Source organism: Uloborus diversus, chromosome 7 (genome assembly GCF_026930045.1).
Source record: "Uloborus diversus isolate 005 chromosome 7, Udiv.v.3.1, whole genome shotgun sequence".
In the NCBI taxonomy this organism is placed as follows: domain Eukaryota; kingdom Metazoa; phylum Arthropoda; class Arachnida; order Araneae; family Uloboridae; genus Uloborus; species Uloborus diversus.
Window position 1 is genome coordinate 121072702 of NC_072737.1, and position 15584 is coordinate 121088285.

Genomic DNA, 15584 nt, shown 5'->3' on the forward strand with positions numbered 1-15584 from the left:
GTGACACGCTTAGGTCTCATGTGTTGTCACTCATGGCAGTGTTCCCAGGAGTAATTTCTTAACAAGAGTCGGTCACACACAGCAAGAACATCATAGGACTTTATCTTCCACAATATCACAATCTTTGATCTGCTCGATACCCTGATATGTTGCACCCTGAGCATATCTAAGACAGTTTAAAACAGAAAGTTGGACAGTCTACGTGTTTACATAGTTGAATTAGTGCCGTGTTTAAGATTATCTTTTGTACGAGATGACGTGGAATACCTTAAAAGACTATTATGCCCCAATGCTCACTTGTATCGCCTCATATATTTATGCTAGAGATGTCTCAGCAGGGTAATAAAATCCCTATTCATATGGTATTTGTCCTGTAATAAATGATCATTTTGCTTTCATTTCACAATCACTTTCTCATATGAATGTTGTCCTTACGTATGTAGGAGAATGTGGAACAAAGTGAAATACCGAGGCGATGGAGGAATACTTACTGTTTTGAAAGCCGCCTGTCTGGTTATATTGTTTAGTAACATATTTAGGCTATTCCAGTCAGCAAAAAGTTACCTCTGAAGATCAAGCAGATGATAACGTTAGCAATTACATTTTTAAAAAAATGTTCTTTTTTTTTTTTTTTTTTTTTTTTTTTTTTTTTTTTTTTGTGAGTTAAAAGTTAGTTTTGGTAAAATAAAACGAAACAGCTTCGGTAATTAAAATTTTAAATGTTAATTGGGACCTAATAATATTTGGTAGAGTATTTATTTATTGAATATTCAGTTTATTTTTATTTTAAATTTTTTGTACAATTAGTCAAGTGCATGTAGGGCAAAGAGAAATAGCTCTTTTCGTTTCTTTACTTATTCATCTATCAAATCACTTATGTATTCATTTACTTATTTATTTTTTTCCATTTCTGCATTTGATAATTCACATAATTTTTAATTCATTTACTGTTTTATTCACTAATTTATTAATTCTCATATATTAATCAATCATTTTTTTTTTTCAAAATTCGGGAATTGTTTCACTCTCTATTCATTCATTTATTCAATCATTCATTTGTTAAATATACTTGAAATAATCAAATAGAAAATATTTGGTTAGAATTTTTTTTTTTTGTTTTCATTTAGCCCCATACATTTTTAAAACGAAAAATTCTGTTTTTTTTAAAAATATTTTTAGTTTACAAATTTACTGCCAAGAATTTAAAATATATATATATTTTTTAATGCAAGTTTTATCAGATAATACATTGATTTTCCTTGAAGTACTGTAATTTTTAAAAGAAACTTCCATTTTGTTCATTTTAATGAAAATAAGTTATCTTAAATATTACAGTTTGCCCCACATTCCCCTACACTCTGAATACTCTTTCTTGATGCGATTTTTTTATTATATAGCTTATATTTAAACCAAATCACTTTCATAATATTTTAATATTGACAATAGTGGCAATGGATAGTGTAATGATTGAGGTATTTATGTGATGAACTATCTATTCATTCTTGTTTAATATTAAAAATCAAAACTAATTGAAACAGAAAATTTAGATAGAAAATCTTACGCCTTCGCCCGTGAGTAAGGAGACAACATATTCATTTGAAAGTGGCATTTAGTGCGTCACGGTTTTTCGTAATCGAAGTTTTCCATCGCAGAGGTTAACCTCTTACCAAAGCAGGGTTTCTCCGCTGGAATAGTAACAAACATAGAAGAAATATCCAGTCTGAAATCTTAACAGATACACAGCAGAAATATCCTAGAAGACTGAAAAAAAAAATTCTTAAAAGCAAAACAAAAGAACACACATTCGAGCAAGCTAAGATAAATGTATAATACTACGACTGAACCTGGACAATGTTCAAAACTAGGACTAGTTCTGAAACCTGGACAATGACTCCACTGGTTCGCATTTAAAGTAGAGTGTTTTATTTTGTTTACGCAATAACTAGTTTTGTGTCTGTAATAATTAAAGTATTAAGCCTAAGTAAAAGCAGTGTTGTTTGAGTTAAATTGATTAATAAAAATTATACTCCACATTTTTTAAAAATATTTTTTGTTCAGTATATTTTCCTTTTCCTCTATTCTAGTTTGTAATCGCATCCACATCACCATTCAAAGCTCTTGTTTTATTACGCAGTATATGAATAACTTCTAAAGCTTGAAATATCAAAAGCATTCTAATAACTAAGTAAAGTTTCCAAAAATTATTTAATCTTCGAAGCAGAAGACATAAAGTTTTCGAATGTTGATAACTACATTTTCAATGTCATGTTCTCTGAAGTCGTACTCCAACGGTACGTGATTTAAAAAAATATTGTGGTTTTCCAAACATAAATACAAAAGTTACAAAAACAGCCATCATTTCTTACTCTGCCCCTTGTATTGTTCAACTGAATATTTTATTGCTGACAGATGAACAGATTTTTAAATTGGTTTTTGAATGGATATAATTTAATTAGATATTAATTTTCTTCGTTCTTATGGTTTCCATCAAAAAACCATAATCATCCTGTTCTATGAAGTCCCCATTATATTTCATTATATTTTGCGTGAAAAGGAAAAAGTAATATCACTTGCTCTTAACAAATTCATAAAAAAATTTTAAATTTCTAAACGGTTTTAAACTCAGCACATTACCCAGTTAATTATTCACATTTAATGTTGTCTGAACTTTTAAAGAAAGGAAAGTTTTGGACTTTCGCTCTCCACTTAGAAAATGTCCCGAAATGTCTGATGTTTCATGGGAAAACCAGGCCAAATTCTCAAGAGACTAGTCTCGTGCTGTCTCTTAACACGCTATTCATTAGGAGTGTCTGTCATAAAAATCCAAAGGGCTTTTATCTTCGTCCTAAAAGGAAGTATTGTAGCATCACTATGGGGACAACGCACCGTGCTGCCTTCTACAAATAGTACTAATAAAAGGAACAGTTCTTTAGTAAATGATAGGGATCCAATGCTGCAAGTATTGTACAGTTTGTATAGTAATGTTTGCTATTTAAAGCGGTTTGATTTTTAGTTTACCCAATAAAGTCGTTTCCACAAATACAGTGACAACCAAAACTGGAAATTTACGTTTTATGCCTATAGAAAATCCTACGGTTTGCAAAAACTTATTGGTATTATTTAGAAGAAAACTTTATGTTAAACTCAATACAAAGTTAGAAAAAAAAAACGCTAACATTTGCAATATAATAAAAGTTATAATTACTTTAACCTAAACAAGGCACTAAAAAACTGGTTTGTTGAGTCTATTTTTATTTGGCAGTAATGTTTCTTGTTTTGCCAATCAATGAAATATTAGAAATTTCTAGCAAGCTGATATCATGTTAGCAATTGGAAAAAAATATTATTTAGAGCTTTCTCCTGCAAAAGGAAGGCTTTATTTTAAAGTAAAATCACAATTATTGCCGCTTAACTTATATCAACAGTAAATTCCCGATTATCCACGGAATTGGGTAGCACGGGTACCGCGGATAATAAAAATTGCGGATAACCCAGAAAAAGCTTAAAGTGTGGTGCAAATAAGAAAACATTGTCTTTGCTTGAAAACTATTGTATGGTACATTACATGTGTTACATTCGTACAAAGATTGAAAATATATGCAGTAAACGCATTAAATATTAATTGCATTTCATGCACCAAAGCATGCATAAAAGCAGTAAAGAAAGTGAACGATAACGCCCAGGTATTGATTCGCCACTAATCTGAAGAATATGCAAAACAAAAGCAGCAAACTTTAAAATTTGAGGTTTTTTGGAAAATTTGCACTAGTGGATAATCCTGCCGCGGATAATCCACTCGCAGATTATCGGGAGCATACTGTAGTGCAAATATTAAAATCTTGTTCCTTTATTGCAGTCAGCATTAAAATGTTTTTAAAATGATCTGTAAAAGTGTTTATTTTGTGAAATGGAACATTTTTATCATACGAAGTGAAAAAAAAAAAATTCAATTGTTTCCAATGTTGGCCAATTGAGCACACGTTGAAGGAATTTATGTTCACTCACGGTTGCCAACTGCTCCGCAATTTGCAGAGTTGCTCCGCAAAAATTGCGAAACTCCGCGTCTCCACGAAGAAAATATTTTGCTCCGCAGTTCCTAGCCGAAAGTTTTCAAATTTATGTTTTGCTATTAGCATCTCAAACATGTAAAATATGGGAAATTAAAGATGCTTATATCCAAAGATTTAAAAGCTGTTTTATACAAAATATCGAACTGCTCCGCAAAATTTCAAATTGCTCCTCAAAATCACCACAGATGCTCCTCAAATTGCTCTTCCAAGGTTGGCAACCCTGATACACTTAAATTGCTAACCTAGACAAACTTCTTACAAGTACTGGAATTTAAAAAAAAAAGCTAAAGGAAGGATTAATAAGTAAGCTATTTTGCACTTAATATGTATAATAAGTGATATAATGTATATCACAGAAGTATACGTCAATCACTGGAAAAATAAAATGATGTAAATATGTTTATTTTGTTAGAAAATATGATTATTTGCTTGCATTATTTTTCTTCACACCTACACCTCTGCCTTTTTTTTTTCTATTTGCGTTGCATTTCAATTTCAAAAAATCTATTAGACTAAAACTTTGATCCAGTTTACCTCAAACTTCCCCTATGCAAAATTTATTTTAGCATAAAACGCATTGCACTTCGACAATAGATAATGGTATTTTAAAGTAATATTAAAGATAATAATTCTGAAAAGTAGCATTATTTTGAAAATATAAGTTTCTAATTTTCTAATCGGCCAACAGTTTTTTTAGGCATTTTTTTTTTTTTTTTGTACTCGTGCTAAGAATACTTTTTTCTGAAAAAAAGCAGAACATCTTTCATACGTCAATCTTATGCGAATAAAATGTTCTATTCCTTTGATAATATTTAAAAATTCCTCTAGAATCTAAATTATGTTTTAATACAAACAATGTATTCGCTAAGCTTATACCTTGTAATTTTTACAATATTATAACGAAATGATTGATTTGTCGGCATTCCAATAAGAGAAGTAAATTGAATATGTGTAAACGTTTCTTAAGTGAAGAATATTGCGCATTTTCCAGAAGCTACCATAATTGAAAAAAAAAATAATAAAAACTAAAGAAAAGATGTAAAACGTTGTATGCTTGAAAAAGAAAAAATAGTCATCCTTGTGTTTAAGTAAACAAAAACAGCGGTCTCATGCACCTTGCTTGGATGCAAGTTTTATTGAAACGTTAAACGTTATTTTTGATAAAATAAACTTTCAAATTTCAAGTTACTTTACTTTTTTTTTTTGGCAAGCTAAAACTTTTGAGTGAAACCATAACATCTGCAGCTGAAATATGTTATCGATTTTATTTTGAACACATGTAAAAACTGAGCATAATGCCGTATTTTAAATGATGGACCCAGCCTGTTGCAAGAAATATGTTTTTGTAATCAAAAATTGCCTTTATAATTTCTTTTAATGCTCAGAAAAAGGAATTTTATTTATAAATCCGTTAAATACCAAAACTAGATTTAAAAGATCATATTTGGGTCATTCCATGTCAAGTGATCCAAAATTTGGGAAATTTTTTCCCTCACCCTTTTGTATTTCTTTGAAATTTGGCTCATTGATTGTACCCTTCGAGGTAATCAAAAGTCCAAATTTTTAGATTTTCGTCTCTATTATTTTTTTATTTATGAGGTTTTGACTTTTGGAAAAACCCTTTTTTTTTTCATGGATGCTTGAACATAAAATGGACCATAACTCAGCACCAAATATAGATAAAAAGATTTGGTAAAAAGCATTTTTAAGTACATTAGTTGCTGTTTAATAGAATATGCAACATGACTAATTTCAATTTTTTTTAATTGAAATTTAAGTTTTAAATTCAAATTTCTCAAAAAAGATATAATGAATTTTAAAAAAAAATCTCAAAAATTTGTGCGTATTTTATCTTCTCTTGTGCAAAGTTTCAAGTTGGGATCTCAATGAAATCATATTTTTATGATTTTTTAAATAAAATTTGACTTATGAAATAATGACATTTGTCAGATTCTAAGTAGTTAAATATGAGGTTATCTTACTGGGGATGGTCTAGTAAGTAATAATTGTTCATGACTATGCTTGAAATGAGCTGACATGAATTTGTAGATTGGTAAGCCCCCCCCCCCCACCCCAACCACTTTTAATCTTTTTTTTTTTTTTTTCAAAACTGTTCAAAATGTAAAAAATAAATAAATAAATAAATAAATAAAAACCAAAATGAATAGTAAACTTATTAAAAGTTGGTAAATGTTTTTCTTTAAAGCAAGAAAAAGCCCCCCCTCCGCACCCCCACTTTTATTATTATTTTTTCAAAACTATTTTCAAAATGCAAAAAATAAATAAATGAATAAAATAAAACAAAATGAATAGAAAACATATTAAATGTTGGTAAATTTTCTTCTTTAAAGCAAGACAAAGTACATAACCCCCCCCCCTCACCCACCCACACCTACGATTAACACTATACTAGTATCACGCCTCACCTAATGCTTTTTTTTTTAAGACCAAGTGTTTCTTTTTCAATCCGAACTTCACAAAAGTGTACTTGATTAATTCACTATCTCGTAAAGGGAGTTATGATTCATTTCATCCCCTACCCCTGCACCAACTTTCAATTTTGGCGGGAGAAAAGAAATAGTTTGCCCCAAGATCATAGCAAAATAGGAGTGTTTCCCCCCATGTTGTTCCATTCTTTTCACACTGAACTAAAAATAAATCTAAGTATCAGATCATATGTCTGTCCGCCTAAAACTGTCTTTCTACAACATTTGGAGTGCAGCTGTTTTTTTCTTTTCTTTAATGCTAGATTTCTCTTTAATTTCAGTTGTAAAGGAGAGCAGCGAGACCTATTTATACATACATTAAAAGCCAAACTTTGCTAGCTTGAGCATATCCTTCCATGTTGTTAAGCTTCATTCCAGATTGCCCCCTCCCCCTACCGTTCCACTTTCCGAAAGGGAAAAAAAAGCTGCAAATGAGTTTTTCTATTTGTCTGTTAAGGGGTCTAAGGACCTTTAAACTTCAAAATTTTCGATTTTCTGGAAAAAATATATGTTATGCACAGTTTAATTCTGAACAATTTGATACCTTATTTATTACTATACGCCAAAAACTTTTCGAGTTATTGTTAAAATGCCTAAACTTTCCCCATAGAGATTTATGTTAACAGTAGCTGTTTAAGCCTCTTTTTCTCAGGTGCCGGTTTCTTCGGTTTTCTCGTTTTGCGCGCATGATATCTCAGAAAGTTTCTTATATATGTCCGTAAAACTTTTAATGTATGTTTATCTGGTTTATATTTATGACCTGAACCTAAATTTATTTATTTTTTTGAAATTATTTTTTTTTATTTTTTTGAAATTTGGTAAGTTAATATCGAAAATTTCCAAAATTTTGGGTTAAAAAATATTTATTTTTAAATATTAACTTTAATTTTTTAGTTGAAATTTAGGTTCAGATCGTTAAGATGTATCAGACAAACATGCATGAAAAGTTTTACGGAAATATATAACAAACTTTCTAAAATATCATGCGCGCAAAACGAGAAAACCGAAGAAATCGGCACCTGAGAAAAAGAGGCTTAAACAGCTGCTGTTAACATAAATCTCTACGGGGAAAGTTTACGCATTTTTACAATAACTCGAAACGTTTTTGGCGTATGGTAATAAATAAGGTATCAAATCGTTCAGAATAAAATAATTCATGACATATATTTTTTTCCAGAAAATCGAAAATTCTGAAGATTAAAGGTCCTTAGACCCCTTAAAGTTTTTCAGATTTTTAGTTTTTACGATCCCCCCCCCCCCCACATTTATAAGCCTTAGTCACTACTGATGTTTAGCAGCGTGCGTACCAGTTTATTATGATTATAACTCTTACATGCCAGCTTTTTTTTTTTTTTTGAATACAGTTTACAAAAAAAATAAAGAGGGGGGGGGGGGAGGTAATAATCCACAAATTCATGTCAGCTCATTTCAAGCATAGTCATGATCACTACTACTAGACTACTTACTACTTACTAGATCATCCCCAGTAAGAGAACCCCATATTTAACTAGTTAGAATCTGAAAAATGTCATTATTTCATAAGTCAAATTTTATTTAAAAATTCATACAAATATGATCCTATTGAGATCCCAACTTGAAACTTTGCACAAATGAAGATAAAATACACACAAATTTTTGAGAATTTAAAAAAAAAAATCATTATACCTTTTCTGAGAAATTGAAATTTAAAATTTAAATTTCATTTTTTAAAAATTAATTTTTTTTTTGAAATTAGTCATGTTGCATATCCTATTAAATAGCAACTAATATACTTTAAAATGCTTTTTACCAAATCTTTTTATCTATATTTGGTGCTGAGTTATCGTCCATTTTATGTTCAAGCATCCATGAAAAGAAGAGGGTTTTTCGAAAAATCAAAGTGTCATAAATAAAAAAATAATAGAGATAAAAATCTAAAAATTTGGATTTTTTATTACCGCAAAATGTACAATTGTCCAAATTTCAAAGAAATGCAAAAAGGTGAGGGGAAAAACTTTGGATCACTTGACATGGAATGATCCATTTAGGAATTATATGTATCATTGATTCGTATATTGACATAAATCATTCAGCCTTGCATCATTAATGCTCAAGACAATTGCTGCAACTGAACTTTTTAACTAGAAAATAAATTCAAGTTTAAATTAAAATAAATTGAAGCAACTACAACATAAAATAAGCAAATGGAAGAATAAATCAAAATTAAGGAAATCAGCAAAAACATAGAGGAAAATACTTATCGAAACAGAAGTAAACTTATATAAATAATTTAAAAAATAAGTGAAAGTTTTTCGTAGTACAATGCCACTTTTGTTTTCTTTCCTCATAAGGCTATAAAATAAGAAACAAAAAAATCGTTATTCTTATTCTTATCAATTTTTATTGCTATTTGTTTCGGCATTCTAAATTTACATGACGATTTTAAATGATTCCTTTGGTTTAAAAGGTACAAAAATGCTTCCCGCCATTTATGCTCAAATCCTAAAAATGTGCAAATTTTCGCATTAGCAATACGGATTTTTATATACTGTTTAGTTCTAGCGAAACTATGTTACACTGCTCAAAACAATTAGGGGAGCACATGGTCTTAACAAAATTACGCAAAGATGTATACTACTAAGTAACATAAAATGAATAATCAATAATTTAAAGCCTGTCAGGAAATGGAACAAGAAAACTTTATATGCAAATCAGTGTTCATGACGTCAAAAACTAGAAAAAGGAAGTAAGGGCGGGATGTTGTAGAAACGTCTGTTTTATTGCCGTAACTGTGAAATTCAATTGGAGTATTTTTTCTTGAGACACGGTTACTTGAGAATGTCTCAACAACGTGATTTACCGGAATCCATAACATGGCGTGTTGTAGGCAGACTGGAATCTGGGCAAACATAACGTAGTGTCGCGGATGTTGTTGCAGTCTCCAGAAGTGTTGTTGCAGGGCTGTGGAATCTTTTTAATGAAACAGGAAATGTTAGACGTCGACCAGGGCAAGGTCGACCACGCGCCACTACAGCAACTGATGACTGGTGTATACTGATAACAGCCCGTCGAAACAGAACAGAAAATCAAAGACAGTTGCTCTTGACAACTGGACGATGGATGTCCAGCCAAACAGTACGTAATCGGCTTCATGAGGGAAGGCTCTATGCACGCAGGCCAATGGTCTACATTCAATTTACCACATGCCACCGTGTGACCCGAAGAAGATGGGCTGCTGAACGTCGAGATTGGGAGCAACATGATTGAAGCCAAGTGCTGTTTACAGATGAGTCCCAAATCAGTCTGGAGTGTGGCATCCGACGTGCTCTAGTATAGAGGGACAGGGGCACTCGAAATAACCCCGCATTCATTCGTGAAAGGCCACAATACAGATGAGTTGAATGGATGGTATGGGGTCAAATCAGCATGGGCGGACGTACGGACCTGCATATCATTCGGAATGGCACTTTGACGGGCCGAAGGTATGCAGACGAGATACTGCGACCTCATGTCATCCCTTACGCTGGAGCCATTGAATATTCTTTTGTTTTCTAGAATGATATTGCCCGACAGCATGGAGCTCGTCTGGTGGAGAATATGCTTGAAGCTGAAACAATACAGCGTATGGAATGGCCAGCGTGCTCTCTTCACTTGAATCCAATCAAGCATGTTTGGGACATGTTCGGACGATGCATTGCTGCGCAACCAAGCCCACCTGTTACTGCCCGAGACTTGGAGATTGCACTTCTTGAGGAGTGGAACAGTATTCCCCAGTGTCAGATCGATAACTTCATCGCATCCATGACAGACTGTTGTGGATCAGTCTTAAATGTTTGAGGGTATCACACGCCCTATTAAAACTCATGCATCATGTCTAAACAGTACTTTTTTTCATCGTTTACATTTAACCAGATTGTTGCCCTAAATCATATTTTTATGATTTCCATATTTCAAGGAATTTAAGCTTATCTCCAAATATTTTACGTTTCTTTTTCTGCATTGCGCGTTGATACGCGTGTACCACCCATTGTATGCCAATACATGGCTGTCTCGCACGGTTTTCTTCACTTTGGTGCATGCTCCCCTAATTGTTTTGAGCAGTGTATTTTAAAAATAAAATGTAATATGTTTCATTAGAAATCCTCCAACACTATACGAAAATGTCAAGTTGATGTTATTCAGCCCAAAGAGCAAAAATACTGGTCTTTTAGTGAGTTTAAACCTCCTCACAGAGAAGCATTTCGTTTTTTCTTTCAGCAGTGCAATTAATTTTCTACCGTAGAAAGAGAACTTTCACATCCTTTGTAATCAACCTTTAAATAATTGGAGACTCTTCAGTTGCCCTCGCCTTTGAAATTGATCACCTTAATCTTAAATAGTTTGATCAAATGATTAATCGATACATTGTGTTTAAGGTACCCGATGCTTGATTTTATTGATTATCTTACAAAATGTATCAATCGTTGTTCATAAGTACAAATATTTTCACAAATTTCAATTTTACAAAATAATAGTTTTGGCGTAATATTTTTTTAATGTTTTTCTAGTAATATGTTTTCCAGAATAGGTTGAATTGTTTCATAAAAGTTTTCCTGAAGTAAAATAATTTTATTGGCTGGAATTTTAGTTTGTTGAACATCAAAGAACTCCTTTATTTTTAAAGGATCCTTTTTAATATTTAAAATGTTCTTAATTTTTTAACTATTTTTTTCTCACTGCCTTGTTTAAAATGACATTTGATAAATATACGTTAGCAAAGACAATGTTTTTTTATTTAAAAATTTTTTTTTAATGTAATTAACTTTTTAAACCTTTTCTTCCCGCTGTGTCATTAAAAATGATCTTTATTAAATATTCTTTAGCGTAAAAAAATGCTAAATTTTAATTTTTTGTTTCATTTAAAAAGTGTTTTTATCCTCAAATCTTTAGCTGATATTAAGCAACATATTTTAACACATAAAATGAACATGCTGTGTCAAACTTTAAAAGAAACAATACAGTACAAGACATGAAAATAATAATAAAACCAAGCAATTTCCTTCAGTAAAAAAAGTGCTTAGTGAAAAAGAAGATAAACATTGAACGTCTTACTAAAAACTCGTTGTATAGGAAGATACTAAATCCGAAAAACAAGAATGCAGTGCAGGGACGAAAAGGAGCAAAAGGAAGAAATAATTCACGTAAATGGGATGAAATCTGCTCGAATATTGCGTGCAGATAACATAACTGGTACATGACGTCCTCGATTACAGTGCATTCCGGTAATTGCAATCGTTACACCTTCGGATGTTTCTGTGGGGAAAAAAACGGGATTTTCGGGCACGTAACAACGAATTTGGATATGTGAGTTTTTCTCGTGACGCATAGTTGAATTTTTGAATAGAAAAAATTAATAGAATAGGTGAAAAGGATCTAAAAGACTCGTTTTTAAGAAGAGAGAAAGGGAAAAAACTAAATTATATATAATAGTAATGCAGCATATGCGTAAGTGTTGTTCCGTGTTTAGAATATTTGTATTATACAATAGTAAAGAGGAGATATTGCATTAAAATAAATTCAATGAGCAAGGAAAATGTTGTCATATCATTTTTGAAATGAAACAACAGCCAATATGTATATAAATCTATATAAATAAAACAAAGAATGTATGTGTGGATATGTGTGAATGCATTATGCTCCTTAGACAAATCCACAGTTTACTTCGGATTACGACCAAATTTGCCAGGGAAGTACTTGGGCACCAGAGAAAGAACGTATGTCTTTGAACGTCAAATAAGTACCGAAATATTCGAAATTTGATTTTAGGGCTCGGAAATGGTATTAAATGGCCCTTTCTATCCGAAATAATTATCCGACCAGTTCGATTTCAGCGCCACTCGAAAGCCCGTGAAAATACCGCTAGAACATTCATTTAATTCGAATTTCACCAGAAAGCCTAATGGAACAGCAATTTCATGTCGGAAAATTATCGTTTGCGCGATCTCATTTTAAATTAGCGTGAATAAAACCATTCAGAATGTTGCCACTTTTTATTTTCGATTGTGACTAAATAACATTTTTAAAAATATATTTTTAGGTAAAAATTCCCCCTTTTGATTATTATTATATATATTTTCTTTCTTTCTTTTTTTGTACTGCCAGATAATCAAGGATTTTCGTTATATTTATTTAGGGTTGCGTTAAATTTGTTCGGGAATTTTTGATTCGTCGATTTCTTTCTTTAAGAATGATTATTTTGAGGGTAAATTTTACAGAATTTTGTTTTCTCCAATTGAGCCTGATTGTTGAACATGCGTCACTGGACATAACTATTATTATCGAGAAACACCGTTCAAAGCCTTGCAAAGCAGCTAAACAATAATTAAAAATGAAAACTAGAATTTGGTTCAGTCAAACTAAAACTTTTGCAGTATAGAGCTGCAACCATGTATTTACTTTGCTGCAACTATGTATAAACTTCTAAGTTTTAGTTTTCCATTCCGGATTTTTTTTATTCATTTTCAGATGAAATTCTGCCACTAGTTCGTGGATATAAGTAAATCATTGTATTGTGTTTCACAGCAGTTTATTGCGTTAATATGAAGTGAGCTGTTATTCTGGCAGGAAATGTAGATTTGAAAAAAAAAAAGTTTAAAAAGACTTAATGAGTTTCAAACAAGGATTATGCTGTTATTACAAACGTGTGACTTTATTTAAATGTAACTACAGAAAAAATTATGATTTTCATTCTGAAACTAAGATGCAGCGACAGATCTAGACTTTGCGAATGCTTTGAGTTATAATATGTGTTTGAATAATTTTGTGGTGAATAATTATTATAGACAAATGCTTACTATATTTTATTTCAATGGCGTTATAGATACAGCGTATTTTCCTGCTACAAAGTCAACTAGTTATGCTTTCAAAATCTATAACGTTCTAGACAAAAACAATTCAAAACTGTTGATTGCAAACATAGGGTTGAATTTCCGATGATTATTTTTACATTAAAAATTAATGATTTTTGCTTATTTTTGTAGTAAATAATCTACAAAGTCAAAAAGGGTTATGAGACTGATATAACCAATTAGAAACACAATAGAAATTTATACGCCATAAAAAGTTGTGGTCAGAATGAAATCAATAAGCAATAATTACTCAAAAAACTCTTTTCTTCTTAGTTTCTCAAAATAAGTCATTTACTTGTAATTTTGCGCTGTAAGAAAAGTTGTTGAAATATATTTAGGCTTTAAGTCACTTGACAGCACCATTTTTCTTAAAACAATGAATTTTACTTGATCTCTATATTATCTAATGGCTTCATTTCCATAAACATTATCTAACCTATTTATTTCAGGAAAATTATATTTTATCTTTAAAAACGTGCGGTTGAATACAGTAATTGGCATCGAAATCCAACTTAGGGATTGACCTAGGTCATGCTCGAAGTTTCAAGTTGGTTAGCGAGAAAATATGCCGCTCAATTTATAAATAACAATATTGTTAAAATTTCGAATCACAGTACGTTATAGAAATAAACATACTATTTTGCATTGAAGACAAACTGTTTGGCTTATAGATTTTTTTTTTGTTTTAATATAACAAAAATTTATAATAAAGTAAAAATTAAAATACCTTTAACCCCGAAGACTACACTTCATATTAAAATAAATTTCGTAGAGAAGAGCTCATACAAATCTTTCAATATATTTAAGTATTTTCTATATAGCATGGGAAAACGTAGAAAAGGAAACATCATCACAACTTCTAAGTTTTGCTTTGCTTAGATACTAAAATCAATTATAAGTATTTCATGTATATATATATAAAAAATGGTAGCATGCACCTCTTTGTTTTTCATTATTGATCTTTTCCCGATTTTATAGCTATAACGAATGGGTTACTGATCGCGTTAAAGGCTTAGATATTTCATTAAAAAGAAACAAAAGAAAAGGAAAAATCATGATAAATGTGGTCCTTTCTTTCAATGAAGTGAAATATTTCGTAAAAACGTCAGATATGTTATCTATATGCCCCGTTTAAAACCCTCAAAACTGGTCAAATCCTAGGAGATTTCCATTTATTCGACCTGTCAAAGCAAATTGCTTACGTCAGTATAACATTATTTCGGAATCGAGTGGAATAAAAATGAGGACTTTTAAATTTTCAACTGCAGACTGCGCCTGTCATCCACATTTTGAATGCTTTCTGCTTTTATAGGATTGTATGTGATGATTTTTATACCCAGCTGCTGGCATATATGATAATAAAAGCGGTTTAGACAGCGGTTGTTTCCTATTTTTTCTTTTATTAATTCGTGTTTAAGTGATTTTTTTCTGTAAAAACAATTAAATTTAAAAACAAAATTTTGTGCATTCTTTGTGGGTGTAAAATCTTATTAAAAGATTTCACTCGAAATTTGTATCCTTCTTCTTTGGTTTAAAAAGGTTTAGGAGAAGGGGAGACGGGGCTGATTGTGATTGGAGTAGGTAGTTACAAAGGAAACTGCGGCTTAAAAAAAAGTATTGGGAAGGTAAAAGCAGACATATGGTCACAACTGCGGCTTTAAAAAAATAATAATAATAATAATTTGAATTTTGACCTCTTGAATTCAAATTATGTTTTTCGCAATCACGAGTGTGTGTATGTAGGCGTGTGTGTTTGTGTGTGAGGGTTATGTGTGTTTGTGTGTAGGGGCATGTGTATGTGTGTGTAGGCATGTGTGTTTGTGTCTGTGTGCTGGCATAAGTGTGTGGGTAGTTGTGTGAATGAATGTGTGTAGGGGGGTATGTGTTTGTGTGTGTATGTTTTTGTGTGTATGTGTAGGTGTCTGTGTGTATGCGTGTGTATGTCTTTGTGTGTGTATGTGTGCGTGTGTGTGTGTAGTTGTGTATGTATGCGCGTGTGTGTAGGACATGGATGCAACGTGGAGACGGCTTTCGCTATAGGAGCAGCATCGTGAGGAGCCGGTCGACGCGACGATGATGGTGCGGAGGGTGGCGGTGGGAAAATAAAATGATAGGACGCCAAAAACAGTCAAATGAAAGCAATAAGCAATCGTGATTGCTCA